The following is a 15753-nucleotide window of genomic DNA, read 5'->3' on the forward strand; positions in this document are numbered from 1 at the left end:
AAACCAGTTCGCTTCCTTGAGGTGAGCTCCGAAATCTGGACAGCACAGGACAGCAAAACAGCAATTCAGAAGTTCTCGAGATTGTGACTTGGCACTCTCCAAGAAGACAGGTGTGCTACCTGACACACCCACTTCTGTGAAACCAGCAGAGAGAGGCACTGGAGCGCCAGGGGAACACAAGTATAAATATGGGATGCCATATCCCCGTGGAGTCCCCGTGGAGTCCCCGCTTTGCCGCTACACGCTGCTGCAGTCTGCTCTGCTTTGCTCTGCTCTGGATATTTACTTTACTTCGCCGGACTACAACGCCCAGCAGGCTTTGTGCTGGTCCCTGGTGGAGGCGGGCCTACATAAGCCCCGATCTGCGCGCACCCGAGTGAGTCCCCGTGGAGTCCCCGCTTTGCCGCTACACGCTGCTGCAGTCTGCTCTGCTTTGCTCTGCTCTGGATATTTACTTTACTTCGCCGGACTACAACGCCCAGCAGGTGAAATCAACCTCCAAGAAAGCTTTTCATCTTTTTACTTCATATACAAGGTGGACTATATTAATCACAGCCTATTTATATTTATTTAGGCTTTGTGCTGGTCCCTGGTGGAGGCGGGCCTACATAAGCCCCGATCCGCGCGCACCGCGCGCGCGCGCACCCGAGTGAGTCCCCGTGGAGTCCCCGCTTTGCCGCTTCGCCGTGGCGTTCGGGGGTCCACGGGGGTCCACGGGGCCTTTGCTTTCCTTTTTCGTTTTTTCTTTTCTCTCTTATTCTTTTCTTAAACGGTAGAGCATTCTACCACACAGTCTGTTCTGGTTATAAAACTTGTGTCGTTATATTTAAAGCATGACCACTAAAAGAAACGAAATCTATCGTCTTACAACCGATATGCCTACGAACACACGGCTTCGAATAATGTCAGAAACACAGCCTTTGCTGGTTGCGTCGGCGGTCGAAAGACTTCCACCAAGCCCTGCAACAAATATCTGTTCCACGCCTGTCCAACACTTTGCTCAAATCAAATGCAAATCAAAGGAAAAAATGAAAAAACCACCGATGGATAATGCTGACATTCGGAAATATGGCTTTGGGGCGCAGTGTGGAACGACTACCCCAATACCCCTGACTAATCAGATGGTAACTGTTGCGCATGTTAATGATATTATTGGTATGGTACCAATTAACTCTGAAATAGGTAGTGGGGGTGAGCGGGTGCTTATATTAGATGACAACCTGAATTTAAAAGAGACATTTGAAACCTCTAAAATGCCTGCCTCTATGTCAGACAGTATGCTTTTAAAAAATGCCTTGTCTGGTGTTGTGCAACCTGGAGCTGCTGCAACACTTGAAAAACCAAGTGAACTAACAAATGCTCTAGAGAATAACAACTCGGATTGCTCGGCTAGAGCAGAGGGCTCTAAATTATCACAATCTCCAGATATGTTCCATCGTCCTGATTGTGACCTATCGACTCTGGAGGTATCATTTATACCACCAACTCCACGAAGATCGAATAATAATCTTACGAGTCTTGAAAGATCTCTTACTAATCACAAATCTGAAAATCTGACTTTGGAAGTCATGAATATAGCATTAATGGCTCTTGCGAAGCTCTTTGAATCAGTGGATAGCACCTTAAAGTGCCTCACTGCTAATGTTAAAACTCTTGAAAATAATCAAACCAAACTATTATCAGAGATGTCCTTTTTACATGATGATATTAATGTAAAAATAAATAATGTCACTCACTTACAACAAAAAATAGCCGAGTCTCTGGCCCAGAAGCCGAGTTGTACATTAAAAGAAAGTGTGATTGGGACCTGTATAAGCACTCAAACTATAGAAGACCCAGATTGTCAAATCGTAGAAATTATTATGGACTCTCAAATTTGTCTTGAATCACACAAATCCAGTGTTCCATACTCTTCCAAGACAGCGGTTCCCTTCGTACCAGGTACCATAGTAGAAAAAATGGCACCCCAAGAACCTGTCATATTACCCTCCATTGAATGTTCTTCAGCACAAAAAGATAAGAATAAAGAACTAGAATGTACTCAAACACACAAAATGACCTACTCTGTCTTTGATAAAAAAAACTATCAATGAAGTGAATGAGAATCTCTCAAAAAAGAAGAGCTCTAACCAAACGGCTGCAAAAAAAAACTAAGAGGTTTAACACATCACCTCGCTGGGCTCCCAATCTCCAGGGCAACCAGTAAGTACCCCTGGCGAAAGAAAACCCAACACATGAAAGGAACGCCTTCTGTTTCTTCCATTCTTTCACAATAGGCCCGTGACAGGGCGTCGTCAGGTTTCTGGAATGATTGGGTTGATTGCGTCTTTGTTTTTAATTACATTCGAGTGTGGTTTGTTTGGGCCTCAACATTCAAGTGTTGCAGCTGTGATTAAACCCCAACAGCACCCCCTTCAACATTCTTCCTACCCTATGGGGGGCCGGAATCTTGACAGGACCAGGTTTGGAAGGGGATCTCTCATAGAATAGTATCACTAGGGGAGAAGCCATAACATCTCGCACAGGAACCCATGTCCTTTCCTCTACACTGTAGCCTTTCCAGTAAACCAGATAATGTAGGGAATGGCAATTCCAGCGGGAATAGATTATACACTGCACCTCATATTAATTTTGAAGTCCTACTGCTGGGGGTGGAGGGGGCCATGCGACTGAGTACTAGGGTATTTCTGGGATTCATGAACAGGTTTCAACAAAGATACATGAAATACCGGATGTATTTTATAAAGTGGGTAATCTGAGCTCCATATCCGCAGGATTAATCACTCAGGATATGTTAAATGGTCAAATATATTTGGGTTTAAGTTTCTTGATACTGACAGGAAGTTTGATGATGTCAGGGGTTGACCAGGCATGGGGCAGAAGAAGCAGACAAAACATGTAAATACTGTAAATGGCAAAAGATATGTAAGTGGTTTGATTGACCCTTTATTCAAAAACACTGTTAAGATTCTGAAACTTATGAGAAAGGGCGTGCTGCCTTACAGGACACTGCTTTGTCCTCTCTGTAGGCTGGAAGCACATCAAAACTACATTGCCCTGCATGCTTTGGGCATGGGCAGCCAATCAGGAGATAGACAAGGTGTGGGGTGCTACCGCACACGCGCGAGCCCTGAGGCACGGGGCTTGTGCTCGAGACTTCAGGAGACGAGGACGTGCACAGAGCAGCTCTGGCAAATTCACACGCGAGGGGCCCCACCCCACCAGACCAGCAATCCAGCCCCTCGCTTACTAAAGATAAGTGCTGCTGCATTACAGATGGGAGCTGGTGAAGCGCAGGGGGCTAATTCTGCCCGTACAATCGCCCCTGCACCTGCATGCAAAGCTAAGTAGCAGCACCTCTAGCGACCCACTCACTGCTACTATTTTCTCGCACTGCAGCTGCAGCTTCTTGTTTAGAACAGGTGTAGACACGTGCATTGTTTACCTTGGATAAAACGCAATCCTCAAGACCCCGGAACGGAAAAAACATATGTTACAAGCCACGTGCGGTGACACCCGTGCCGGCATTGTTGAGCAGCATTAACCCAGCAAACTTTAGGGATGAGAACCCATTGGCAAAAAGCTTCGTGCGGCGCTGCACACTAGTAGTGACCTCAAAAGAGTGCGTGTCGGTGTACGAGTGTGGCATGAGAGAATGATCGCAAAAACGTATTAACATGCAGTAACTCAGTGCTTTTGCTTTTGTAGCTTGGACCTTGCCTGCAGACCACTAAAGACAGCACAAGACTGACAGCTCTCGACTGGCGACGACCAAATCTCAGGACTAGGAATACTTGAGAGAGCCAAGTGTGCATGTATTTTATGTGTAACGCCAGTGAGTTCTTAAATTGGCATTATGTGCACTTTGCCTAGTTCTCAAGTTGCTATAACATTGTGAGCCAAACCTGTTTTCTGTAATCCTAATAATCGTGCACCAATATTCAAGGATAGTTAGAACCACTTTGTTCGGCAGGTGGAAAAGGTACGCAACAATCAAAACCGTTTCCAAATTTCCCCAACCCTGTCCATAACCTCTACCTAACCCTCTTTCCCATCAACAAGACCCGAACCCTCCTTCCCAAATCTCGTGGTCGCAAAAGTCTGTGTAAGCTCTGACCTGCAGGCATCAAGACCACTGTGGTGGTGGTTGGTTAATTCCACTCCTACGCCAGAGACCTGCGGGATCGTGACAGAAGCACAAGCCCACGTGCGGTAACGGTGCCCGAGTGATGCAGCCAACCCCCAGGTGCAACATGGAAGAGATTGCCAAGGCACTACATGATATGCAGAGCAAACTAGCTGCATCCAGACAGGAGTATGCTACCTTGTTGGCACAAGTAGCTCAGACAGCACCATTGCCTGGCCCCGCCCCAGTATAAGTGCAGGTATCACCTGAACCAACAATTCCCCTTGAACCCCCAGAGCGTTATTCAGGGGATCCTCAAAAATTCACTACCTTCCTCACTCAGTGCCATCTCCAGTTCTTGACAAAGCCCGCGGCTTTCCGATCTGCTCAATCAAGAACCGCCTTTGTAATATTTTATCTTACGGATATGCCGCAGCATGGGCCAATCCTTTAGTACAAACGGACGAGCCACTTTTGTATGATTGGGACAACTTTTTGTGCGAATTTGAAAAAATATTCAATCGGCGGGCTGCCACGTTGTGCAAAGATAGAGAGCTATTAACACTCAGGCAGGGTGGCAAAGAACTGGTGACATATGTCACACAAATCAACCGTCTGGTAGCTGAAGCTGAGTGGCCGTTAGAGAAAAGAATGTCGTTTTATCAAGGGATACGGGACAAATTGAAAGACCTAATTGCCCAAGTCGACCTACAGCCACGCAAGTGGTCTGACATGATAGATTTAGCTCTACGTTTAGATCAACGCCAGGCAGAAACATGGGGTGATAAGCAGAGAGTGGATCCGCGCCCAGTGGTCCAGTTAGATTAATCCTGGGGCTCCCAAGGGCCTGCAGAAAAGTCAGGTGGGGAGGAACCTATGCAGATAGGTTCTGTCAAAGGACCCTTATCCAAGAAAGAAAAAGAACGGAGGAGAAAGGACAGCGTTGGTTTGTACTGTGGGTTATCAGGACATTTCGTTCGCAAGTGTCCTACCAAATCTAAAAACCAGGGAAACGCGTCAGCTCGACGGTAGTGGGGGTCACCCGATCGAGCTTGTCAGATAGTAGAGCCCCAATTGCTGGCTATTCCAATTTGGCCCCACACGTCACGTGGTCGGGTCAATTGAGTATTTTAGGGCAAAAACAGTTGGTGACCATGTTGGTGGATTCAGGGGCAACAGGGAATTTTATAGACGCCAAGTATGAGGCCACTCTAGGTATCCCTGTGCAGCCAAAGCCCAAACTGGAGCCTGTACGGGCAGTGGATGGTACGCCTCTCTGTTCTGGGCTTATAATTCATAGTACCCAGTTAATGACCTTTCGGTATGGAGGCTCTCACTGGGAGGAAGTTGCCTTTGATGTGATTGCCGCCCCACAATTCAGGCTTATCCTCAGGTTACCCTGGTTACGGAAGCATGACCCACGGATTCAATAGACCTCTGGGCAGGTAGAGTTAAACTCCCTCTACTGCCAGGTACATTGTATACAAAAGCCGTCAGTGATCCCTTGTGTTATCGGGACCACGGAGGATCAACAAGCCGAAGTACACCCTGAAGACTTGCCCAAGGAATATGCAGACTTTTCAGGTTTTCAATAAAAAAAGCTGCGGAGACACTACCCCCGCATAGACCGCTCGACTGCAGAATAGATCTTGAGCCAGGAGCCGTTCTACCATGCAGTCGCATTTACGCGCTAACCCAAAGCTGAAAACTAACACCTCTGCTAGTAGATCGCCACCTATTTACAGAATGGCTTTGTTCGACATTCTAACTCACCTTTGTTCTTTATCCCCAAAAAATCTGGGGAGCTCGGGACTTGCATAGATTACTGCGGGGTGAATCGGATCACCGTTAAAAATCGATATCCGCTCCCCCTCATCCCTGTTCTTTTGGACCAGGTTCAGGACGCGGTCATCTATATCATGTTGGACCTTGAAGGCGCATACCATCTGGTGCGGGTGCTTGAAGGAGACGAGTGGAAAACAGCCTTCCGAACAAAATACGGATTGTTTGAATATTAGGTCATGCCATTCGGTCTCTGTTATGCACCCGTTGCCTTCCAACACTTCTTGGATGAGGTCCTTCGAGAATATCTAGTTTTATGTGCTGTTGTCTACATTGATGACATCTTAATCTATTCTCGTAGTGCCCAAGAACATGTATGCCCAGTTTTGTAAAAACTAAGGGAACATCATCTCTACGCCAAGTTAGAGAAGTGCGAATTCAATCGTACCACAGTAGAATTTCTCGGGTACTATTTGACACCAACTGGTGTACAATATTGGATTGGGCATCCCCAACTAGTGTGAAGGAAATTCAGTCCTTCTTGGGCTTTGCAAATTTTTATCGACATTTCGTTAAAGATTTCTCGGAATTGGTTACCCCAATCACCAGGCTATTACGTAAGGGATGCGTCTTCGTATGGGATGCTGCAGCAGAGCGGGGATTCCAACAGTTTAAGAAAGCCTTTACCAATGCACCAGTATTAAGGCACCCTGATCTGTCAAACTTTCGTGGTTGAAAAAGACAACTCTAAATTATGCCTTAGGGGCTATCCTGTCCCAAAGAGACCCCCAGTCTGGATTACTCCATCTGGTGGCCTAGTCACGGAAACCACTACTGGCTGAGGTAAACTATATCATTGCAGACCAGGAACTGCTGGTTATAAAGGCCGCATTCAGTGAATGGCGGCACTACCTGATGGGAGCCCGTCACATGGTGACAGTGATAACAGACCACCGTAACCTTCAGTTCATTAGAACTGCTAAAACCTTGAGTCTGCGCCAATTACATTGGGCCTTATTCTTTGCTGATTTTATCATCACATATCAGCCAGGAACGTGTAACCAAAAGGCCAATATATTATCGAGTTATCCTGAACCGGTTGTGAAAAAACCAGAGACAATGTCTCAAACCATAGGCCCTTTAGCTCGTATTGTGGGTGCCACGGTTAACTTGTTCGAGGCCGTGCAAAAGGAATTAACCATGCAGGACTTGCACAAATAGTGCATGCAGAACCCACAACATAGTATTGTTGCTGGGCTTCACTATCACAGACAGGCATTATACTTACCCACAAAAGAGCTTCAAGAAAAGGCCATGTCTTGGTGTCACGATTCACCGTTAGCAGGGCACCCGGGCAGAACTAAAACTCAAGAGCTAATAGCACGACATTTCTGGTGGCCCACACAGCAACGTGATGTTCGACTGTATGTTGCTAAATGTGAGGTTTGTGTTTGTAATAATGCAGACCACTTTAAACCGGCTGGTCTACTTCGACCTTTGCCTACTCCTTCCACACGATGGCACACCATTACTATGTATCTCATAGTAGACCTACCAGCAGTGCAGGGCTATACCTCTATATTGGTAATCGTGGACACCTTCTCAAAAATGGCACACTTTGTTCCCTGTAAAGGGGTGGCAACAGCTGGTGATATTGCAGAAATGTTCCTCCATTTGTGGTACGTCTCCATGGGCTCCTGCATCTAATCACTGATAGAGGGCCACAATTCACCTCCCGGTTTTGGCGGGAATTCTGTAAGGTCATAGGGATGGACCTATGTCTATCATCTGGTTACCATCCGGAAACAGACGGCCAGAAAACGGGTGAACCAAGGCCTTGAGCAATATCTGCGTTGTTTTACCACCAGTAGAGAAACATCCTGAGTGCAGCATGTGTGGTTATCCGAACTAGCATATAACAATGCAGGTCATGCATCCACCAAGCAATCATCCTTTTATTGCCTCTACGGCTATCATGCCAGGATACTTCTTGTTGCAATTGCGCCCTCAACGGTAGCTCTTCCAACGTTGACAGGGCAGCAAAAGTGTATTGAGCAAGTATGGAAGGAGGTGCAGGAGAATATTGTTCGATCTAAAACCATATACAAGAAATATGCTGACAAACATTGTCGAGTCAGCCCGCTATACCACGTAGGTGATTTGGTGTGGTTATCCACACGGAATATATAATTGTATGGACCTCGAAAACTACAGCCACGATATTTGGGCCCATTTGCAATAGAAAAAAATCATTAACCCGGTGGCCATGTGCTTAAAGTTACCACCATAAATGAAGATTCATCCGACATTTCATACCTCATTGCTGAAACCCGCCCCAAAGACCGATATAACCCAAAAGCCACCACCCATTATGATACAATGGGAACCTGAATATGAGGTTCAAGCCTTCCTGAATTCCAAGAAAAATAAGAATGGACAGATACACTACCCGATAGATTGGGTTGGGTATGGACCTGAGGGTCGCCTCTTGGGAGCCTCCCACTCATGTGCATGCCCCAAGATAATTGCGCACCTTTCATAGAAACTACCCAAATAAACCTCGGCCATCTGCCTTCTGTGGGGGATCGACGGGGGGAGTGATGTCAGGGGTGGACCAGGCAAGGGGTAGAAGAAGCAGACAAAACACGTAAATACTGTAAAGGACAACAGATGTGTAAAGTGGTTTGAATTACCCTTTATTCAAAAACACTGTTAAGGCTCTGAAACCTATGAGAAAGGGTGTACTGCCTTACAGGAGACTGCTTTGTCCTCTCTGTAGGCTGGAAGCACGTCAAAACTACATTGCCCAGCAGGCTTTGGGCATGGGCAGCCAATAAAGAGGCAGACCGGGTGTGGCGCGCTACTGCGCATGCGCGAGCCCAGAGGCACAGGGCTTGTGCTCAAGACTTCAGGAGAGCAGGATGTGTGCAGAGCACCTCTGGCAAATTCTCACGCGAGGGGCCCTACCCCCACCAGGCCAGCAATCCGGCCCCTTGCTCACTAAAGATAAGTGCTGCCGCGTTACAGAGGGGAGCTGGGGATGCGCAGGGGGCTAATTCTGTCCGTACAATCACCCCTCCACCTGCATGCAAAGCTAAGTAGCCGCGCCTCTGGCGACCCAATCACTGCTACTATTTTCTCGCACTGCAGCTGGGGCTTCTTGTTCAAGAACATGTGTAGACCTGGATTCACCTTGGATAAAACACAATCCCCAAGACCACGGAACAGAAAAAACGTATGTTGCAAGCCACGCGCGGCGTCGGCCGTGCCGGCATTGTTGAGTAGCATTAACCTGGCAAACTTTAAGGACAACAACCCATTGGCAAAATGCCATGTGCGGCGCTGCACATTAGTAGTGACCTCAAAAGAGTGTGTGTGGGTGTACGCGTGTGGCATGAGGAGAGAATGACCGCAAAAACGTATTAACATGCAGTAACTCAGTGCGTTTTCCTTTTGTAGCTTGGACTTTGCCTGCAAACCACTAAAGACACAGCACAAGACTGACAGCTCTCGACTGGCAAAGACCAAGGACCACATCTCAGGACTAGGACTACTTGAGAGAGCTAATTGTGCATGCATTTTATGTGTAACGCCAGTGAGTTCTTAAACTGGCATTATGTGCAATTCGCCTAGTTCTTACGTTGGTATAACATTGTGATCCAAACCTGTTTTCTGTAATCCTAAGAATCGTGCACCAATATTCAAAGATAGTTAGAACCACTTTGTTCGGCAGGTGGAAAAGGTACGCAACAATCAAAACCCTTTCCAAATTTCCCCAACCCTGTCCATAACCTCTACCTAACCCTCTTTCCGGTTACCCTAACTCCCCCATACCTATCCAATCAACGAGACCCTAACCCTCCTTCCCTGCTCTTGTCGTGAATGTCTGCGTAAGCTCTGACTTGCAGGCATCAAGACCACTGTGGGGGTGGTTGGTTAATTCCACTCCTGTGCCAGGGACCTGTGGGATCGTGACAGATATGTTGAGTCGACAACCAGACCTGTTCATTGCCACGATAACATGGGACGGGTCTTCTCTTTTTTATCTGCTTTGATACATGCTGGACTTTGGGCCTTTTGAACATGTTCTTAGGCTGTTCTGAAACCTTATGTTCGATATGAACATTGGCAGAGGGAACTATACTAACACTAGGCTTGTGTAAAGGAAATGAGGTAGGATGCACACCTGTAGAAAGATGAAATGAAGTATCCCGGATAGAAGAATGAAAATAATCATTATGTGCGAATTCTGCTATAGATAGGGGACGGGTCCAGTCTTGATCATGTTCCGTAACATAACAAATAATAGTCTGATTGGCCCGCTCACTGATCCCTCACTATGGGGGTGAAAAGGAGTGGAAAAATTCAATTACTGATCGCTCTCCAGATGGAAGAAACTAATTGGGTTCCCCAATCAGTGATAATAGCAGTGGGTAAACGATGCAAACACGCCATTTTTGTAAATTAATCAATGTCAATCAAAATAAAGTTTTGTTTGTGTTCCTTTGGAAGGTCTATAATACAATACATGGAACAGATTTGCCATGGCTTATCTGAAATGGGTAATGGTCGCAGGAGTCCTATTGCACATTGTCTGGGGTTCTTGGAACGGGCACAGACATTGCATCCTTGGACGTAGTCCTCTAAATCTTTCGGCATGCCTTTCCACCATGCATATCGTTGGGTCTTTTCCAAGGTTTTGCAAATTCTGAAATTACCTTCTCCAGATAGGTCATGGCACCACTTCAACAGTGTGTGCTGACTCTCACAAGTTCGTAACCACAGTCTATTGTAATGGAACAACAATCCTTGTTCTTCAGTATTTTGGGGGGATTGTTGAAGGAACTCATCATTGAACCTGGGAGTATACAATCTTCCCAGGGCCTTAGGTAGCATGCACAAGGTAATGCGAGAGCCCCCAGTGCTTTATTGTTGCTTTGTCATTTATTTCACTGTTTTGTTTCCGTTTAAGCAGGGACCTTGATCCCTACCATGCATGGCACGTGAGTGGGTGCCACTTACCTTTCAATCACGCTATATATTAGCGCTTTTAGTGTGTTCATTCTTTTAATTGGTTTTCCAAGTTGATTTCCTTGTAATATGGTGTAGCACCAATGAAAGCGGGTGTCGGGACTCCAAGGCTCATGCTAGGAATAGCAGTCCTCATTATTTCTGTCTTCAACGCACTGCCGGTAGGAAGTCTATTTGCAGCACAAGCGGATTGGCCTTGGTAATAAGATGTGTGTATTTAGTGGACAGGATCAGCGCAGCGGGAAAGAGCCTGTTGCATCGAAGTAGCGCCAAAGTAAAAAGCCTTTCTGTGCCCATCCGAGCCATGGGCAGGCAGGGTGGTATATTATTATGTTAGTCGAATTCAAAGCTGCTCTTATTGGCTCCTCCCAATACATCACTCCCACTCCATCTATCTGTTAGTGATCCGGTGCATGCTCCTTCTTCCTTCTGTAAAACTCCTACGTTAAGGGCATTTTTATGCAATGCTTGATCGGTCATAGCTCACGCCAATCATCTTTATGAATTATTGAGAAGTGCAATTACAGATTTTATTTGCATCACAGAGACTTGTCTAAAGCATACATGATCTCCGCTTTGCTCACAATTCCGTCCGGATGGATATAGTATTCCGTCAAGATAGGAATGTCGCTCATTCGGCAGGAGGGGTGGGGGACGTTAGGGAATTCTGTAATCTTTAATTTCTCATAACATTATTGCCGTCTGCAACTAGTGCATGATCTAGCAATGGGCGCTATTTTTGTACGGTTGGTGGCCTCCACGTCCCATTCTTTTTATTTTCATATATTTGCTGCCCTCTGGGAACCTATACTGCTTTTTTGCAACCAACTCCAGAAAGGGTTACTTCTCTTCAGATGAAATACAGTAATTTTATAGTTACTGGAGATTTGAACATAGTATTCAATTTTCTGCATGCTCCAGCATTACAATTTCATTTGAGTCCTTTCTTGAGCTCGCTCTCTCAGCTAGTTTCTGAACCCACCCATCAGCAAGGTGGTATTCTGGATCTATTATTCTCTTCAGATCATAGCATTTCAGTCGTACGGGTTCAACTGGCTCTTTGCTGATCATTTCCTCATTCCGTTTCTGTTATCCAGGGCTTCTAGCTTGGACAACTTGCATCCTACTATTCTACTTAAGAGGAACTGATGGTCTGTAGACCCAGCTCTCATGACGTTCCTGGTTAAGTAACTGCCCTACTAACGTCTGTTGATTTTAATGTCCTATCTCATGCACTGCTGGTGGCGGCTAATAGCCTTGCCCCACTTAAGTATTCTGTGGAGCGTAAGCATCCCTCTCAGACTTGGTTCTCAGAAGAACTTAGGCTTGCAAGATTAGAGCTACGTCAAGCAGAACAGAAGTGGCATGTGTCCTATGTCTCTACTGAAAAGCTAACCCACACCACTCTTTCCAGGAAATATCACCAACTATTCGGCTAGCTAAGCAGAACATTTTCACTCATTGGATCACTATGGCTCTTAATTGTTACAAAGGTTTTTGCAATGGTGAAATCCTTCTCTACGGCTAGTATTTCACCCGTACCAGCCTCTTCCCAGCTACGCTGCAAAGCTAGCTATGGCCAAGTTCTTTTGAACTAAGATTGAGGTTATCAGGCACCTAAAAGACATTTTGCCGGAGATACTACCTCTGGTCACTTAGGCTGTCCATTTTTCATGCCAACCGGGCTGCATTCAAACAGGCCATTGTGTCCTCTCTGATAAAAAAGCTGTCACTGGATGAAATTGACCTAATTTCGCTTTTCTTCCTTTCTTTATGAAGCTTTTCAAAGCTTTGGTTTCCCATCTGCTTTCCTCTTTTCTTGAGTCTTCTTTTTCTGTTGGAACCCTTCTACTCAGGGTTCTGGCCAGGGAGGGCTACCAAGAGTGTCCTGTTTCGGTGGTGGATGATCTTGCCAGGTTGGTTGACAGAGGTGTTGTTGGGAATGTGATACTTTTAGATCGGTCAATAGCCTTTGACACAGCTGACCAATCTATCCTCCTGTCCCACCTGGCTTCCGCCGGCCTCAGGCACCGTTCTGGCTTGGGTTTACTTTGTTCCTGATGGGTAGGGGTCAATCACTTTCTTTGCCTCCTTTCCGGTCTTCAGCTGTTCCTCTTTCTTGTGGTGTCCCTCAGGGATCTGCTCTATCTCCAATGCTGTTTAATATCTATGTTCAGCTTATTGCTGAGCTCATCCGCTCTCACGGCTTCAGCTGCTACTTTTATGCGGATGATACACAGATCCTGGAGCAGTTAGGTGTCAGCCCGCCTGTGTGGTTGCCTTGCGGCCGTGAAAGAGTGATTGGGCCACAATTGGCTGCAAATTAACTGGGATAAAACTGAGGTCCTGGTGGTGAGTGCTTCATCTTCCTCTCCTGGCTCCGAGTCTTGGTCCTCTTCCTTTTGGCCTTCATCACTGGACGAGTTTCCTGTTCCGGTGACAGTTGTTATAATCCTGGGGGTCTATTTATCTTCATCTCTTTTCTATGGCCTTGCAGGTTAGTGCAGTTTGCAAATCCGGACACTTAATAAAAGTGCTTTGTAGAGTTTTGCCTTTTTCTGCAAATCCATCTTCACCCCGTAGTTTCTTCACTTGTAATTAGCCATTTAGACTATTGCAATGCATTGTATGTAGCTCAACCGAAAGGTCTTATTCATTGCCTTGAACTACTTCAGAACTTGGCTGCTCTGGTAGCCACGGCCATGTCGTATGGTTTTCATATCAGTCCAGTTCTGAGTTCACTTCATTGGCTCCCTGTGCAAAAGATGGTAACTTTTAAATCACTCTGCCTGGTTCACCGGGCCTATTATCAGATTGGGGCTGTCTTTCTTCAGGACAAGTTTGTGCCATATGTTCCTGGTAGGGCCCTTCGATCTGGGAATGACTGCTTTACTGTTCCCAAATTTAGTTTGAGCCGGGTTGGTGGCCGAGCCTTCTCTGTGGCGGCTGGCAAGATTTGGAACACCCTCCCAGTGAGCTTAAGACATTAACTACCAACTGAAATTCTGCCACCTTCTTAAAACTCACATTTTAGTTCTGGTGGTTATTACCATGTTATGTTTCTTCCTCGCTCCAAGATGCTTTTTGATGTACGTGCACGCTACAAATACGACTAACATAACTAACATAACAGTGAATAGCAGAATTGATACCATCTGCATGAAGGAAAGGAACGTCTTTCGTTTCTTCCATTGTGACAGGGCGTCGTCAGGTTCCATGTGTTGGGTTTCTGGAATGATTGGGTTTTGTGCGTCTGTTTTTAATTACATTTGAGTGTGGTTTGTTTGGGCCTAAACTCTGGTCATTCAGAGTGTTGCAGCATTCCCAAGCCAAGATGGAGGTCTTAATCCTGCAACATTGATTGGTTTGGGAAAATCTTGTCAGTTGGAGAACATTCTCAACTGCCCTTCATGGTCATATACCCAGCAGTGAAGGTCAGCATTAATTCAAGAGCTCCTGAAGACTGCCTTTTTTCTGCCTGAAGCAACACTGCAAGAAAATCTGGAGCAATCTCCTCAGGACAGAAATATAGGAAATCCAAAGGAGATGCAGCAGGAATCTTGAATAAAAAGTTAAGTTGTCTGCTTAAACTTGTAAAAGGTTGTGACTCTACTTACATACAGAGGAAATGTTAGTACAGGATCAATTGAAAATAATTGTTGAAACTGTCACTCATTACAAAAAAAGAGACTGGTTAACAAGGGAAAAACATTTCTCATGATAACGGTAATTTCCGAGGAAAGGCCACTATAGGGATCTCCTTCGTTTTGTTACTGTGAAATCCAGAAATTGTCTGTTTTTCTCCTTTCAGAAAAGAATACTTTGGTTTCTGACAGCACACCAATTTTTCCTTCTTTTTCCATGCAGCACAGTTCAATCTTTGAAAATAGCGCAGTGACAGTTCAAGTATTTAGGAGACTGTTCCTTCAGGTGAAGTTATAATTCAGAGACCCGGACACCAACTACAAAGCTCTAAGGCTTTGCAGTGACTCCTTTGAAACTCTTTAGACTGTTTAAGTGCATGGCAGCGCAGATGCACAGACAGATCCCTAGAAGGCTGAGACTTGCTAAGTGACTCATTTATGGCGCGGGTTGCGCAGTGACAAGATATTCTCTAGGAACAGAGCATAAAAGAGCCTACAGCCTAATCATCTGCAAAAGCATTGGCAAAGCCAATAGAAAAGATAACTGAAGATGTTCACAGTGTATAGGAAAAAGATTGTTATTTCTTATAAGAAGTTAATGCCAATTATAGGAAGTTCAACACAGCAAAGGTTCAACTTTAACAAGAAGCTGTATAAGCTATGCCTGGAAAGGTTTCAAGAGACATTGGAGTTACAGCAAGAAAAACAATCCTCTGGGCATAAGCAGAGGGTAATCCAGGTACTGTTTTTGTTATGCCACTTTGGGAGGCAGGGAGGTGCAGCATAGGACTGTCAATGCTAAACTTACATGCTGTTTCTTCTTTTTCGCCACTGCAGATTCTTCTGTGACTAGAAGACTGGAATCAGATTTTTTATTTTATCCACTTCCCCTTTTCCTCTGGGATGTTCCGCGCTCAGCTGTTCTTTATGGTTAGTTGATTGCGTCACACTCTTGTGGGTCTGTGGGGTACAGCAGCGCCTGTGGACAGTTCTGGACCAGCGCTTGACAGGTGTCAGCTTTCGTTTTCTGATTTCCCGGTTTATAAGTGACTATGACATTGAACCGGGCAAAGAAATGAATCCACCCATTCAGTGTCTGATTCATTGCATGAGTGGTTTTTAGGAATCTTAAGATTCCTGTGGTTCGTACAGACTGTTATTGTATGTTTA

The sequence above is a fragment of the Ambystoma mexicanum genome, chromosome 6q, assembly GCF_040938575.1.
Source record: "Ambystoma mexicanum isolate Mex_15411 chromosome 6q, UKY_AmexF1_1, whole genome shotgun sequence".
NCBI lineage: Eukaryota > Metazoa > Chordata > Amphibia > Caudata > Ambystomatidae > Ambystoma > Ambystoma mexicanum.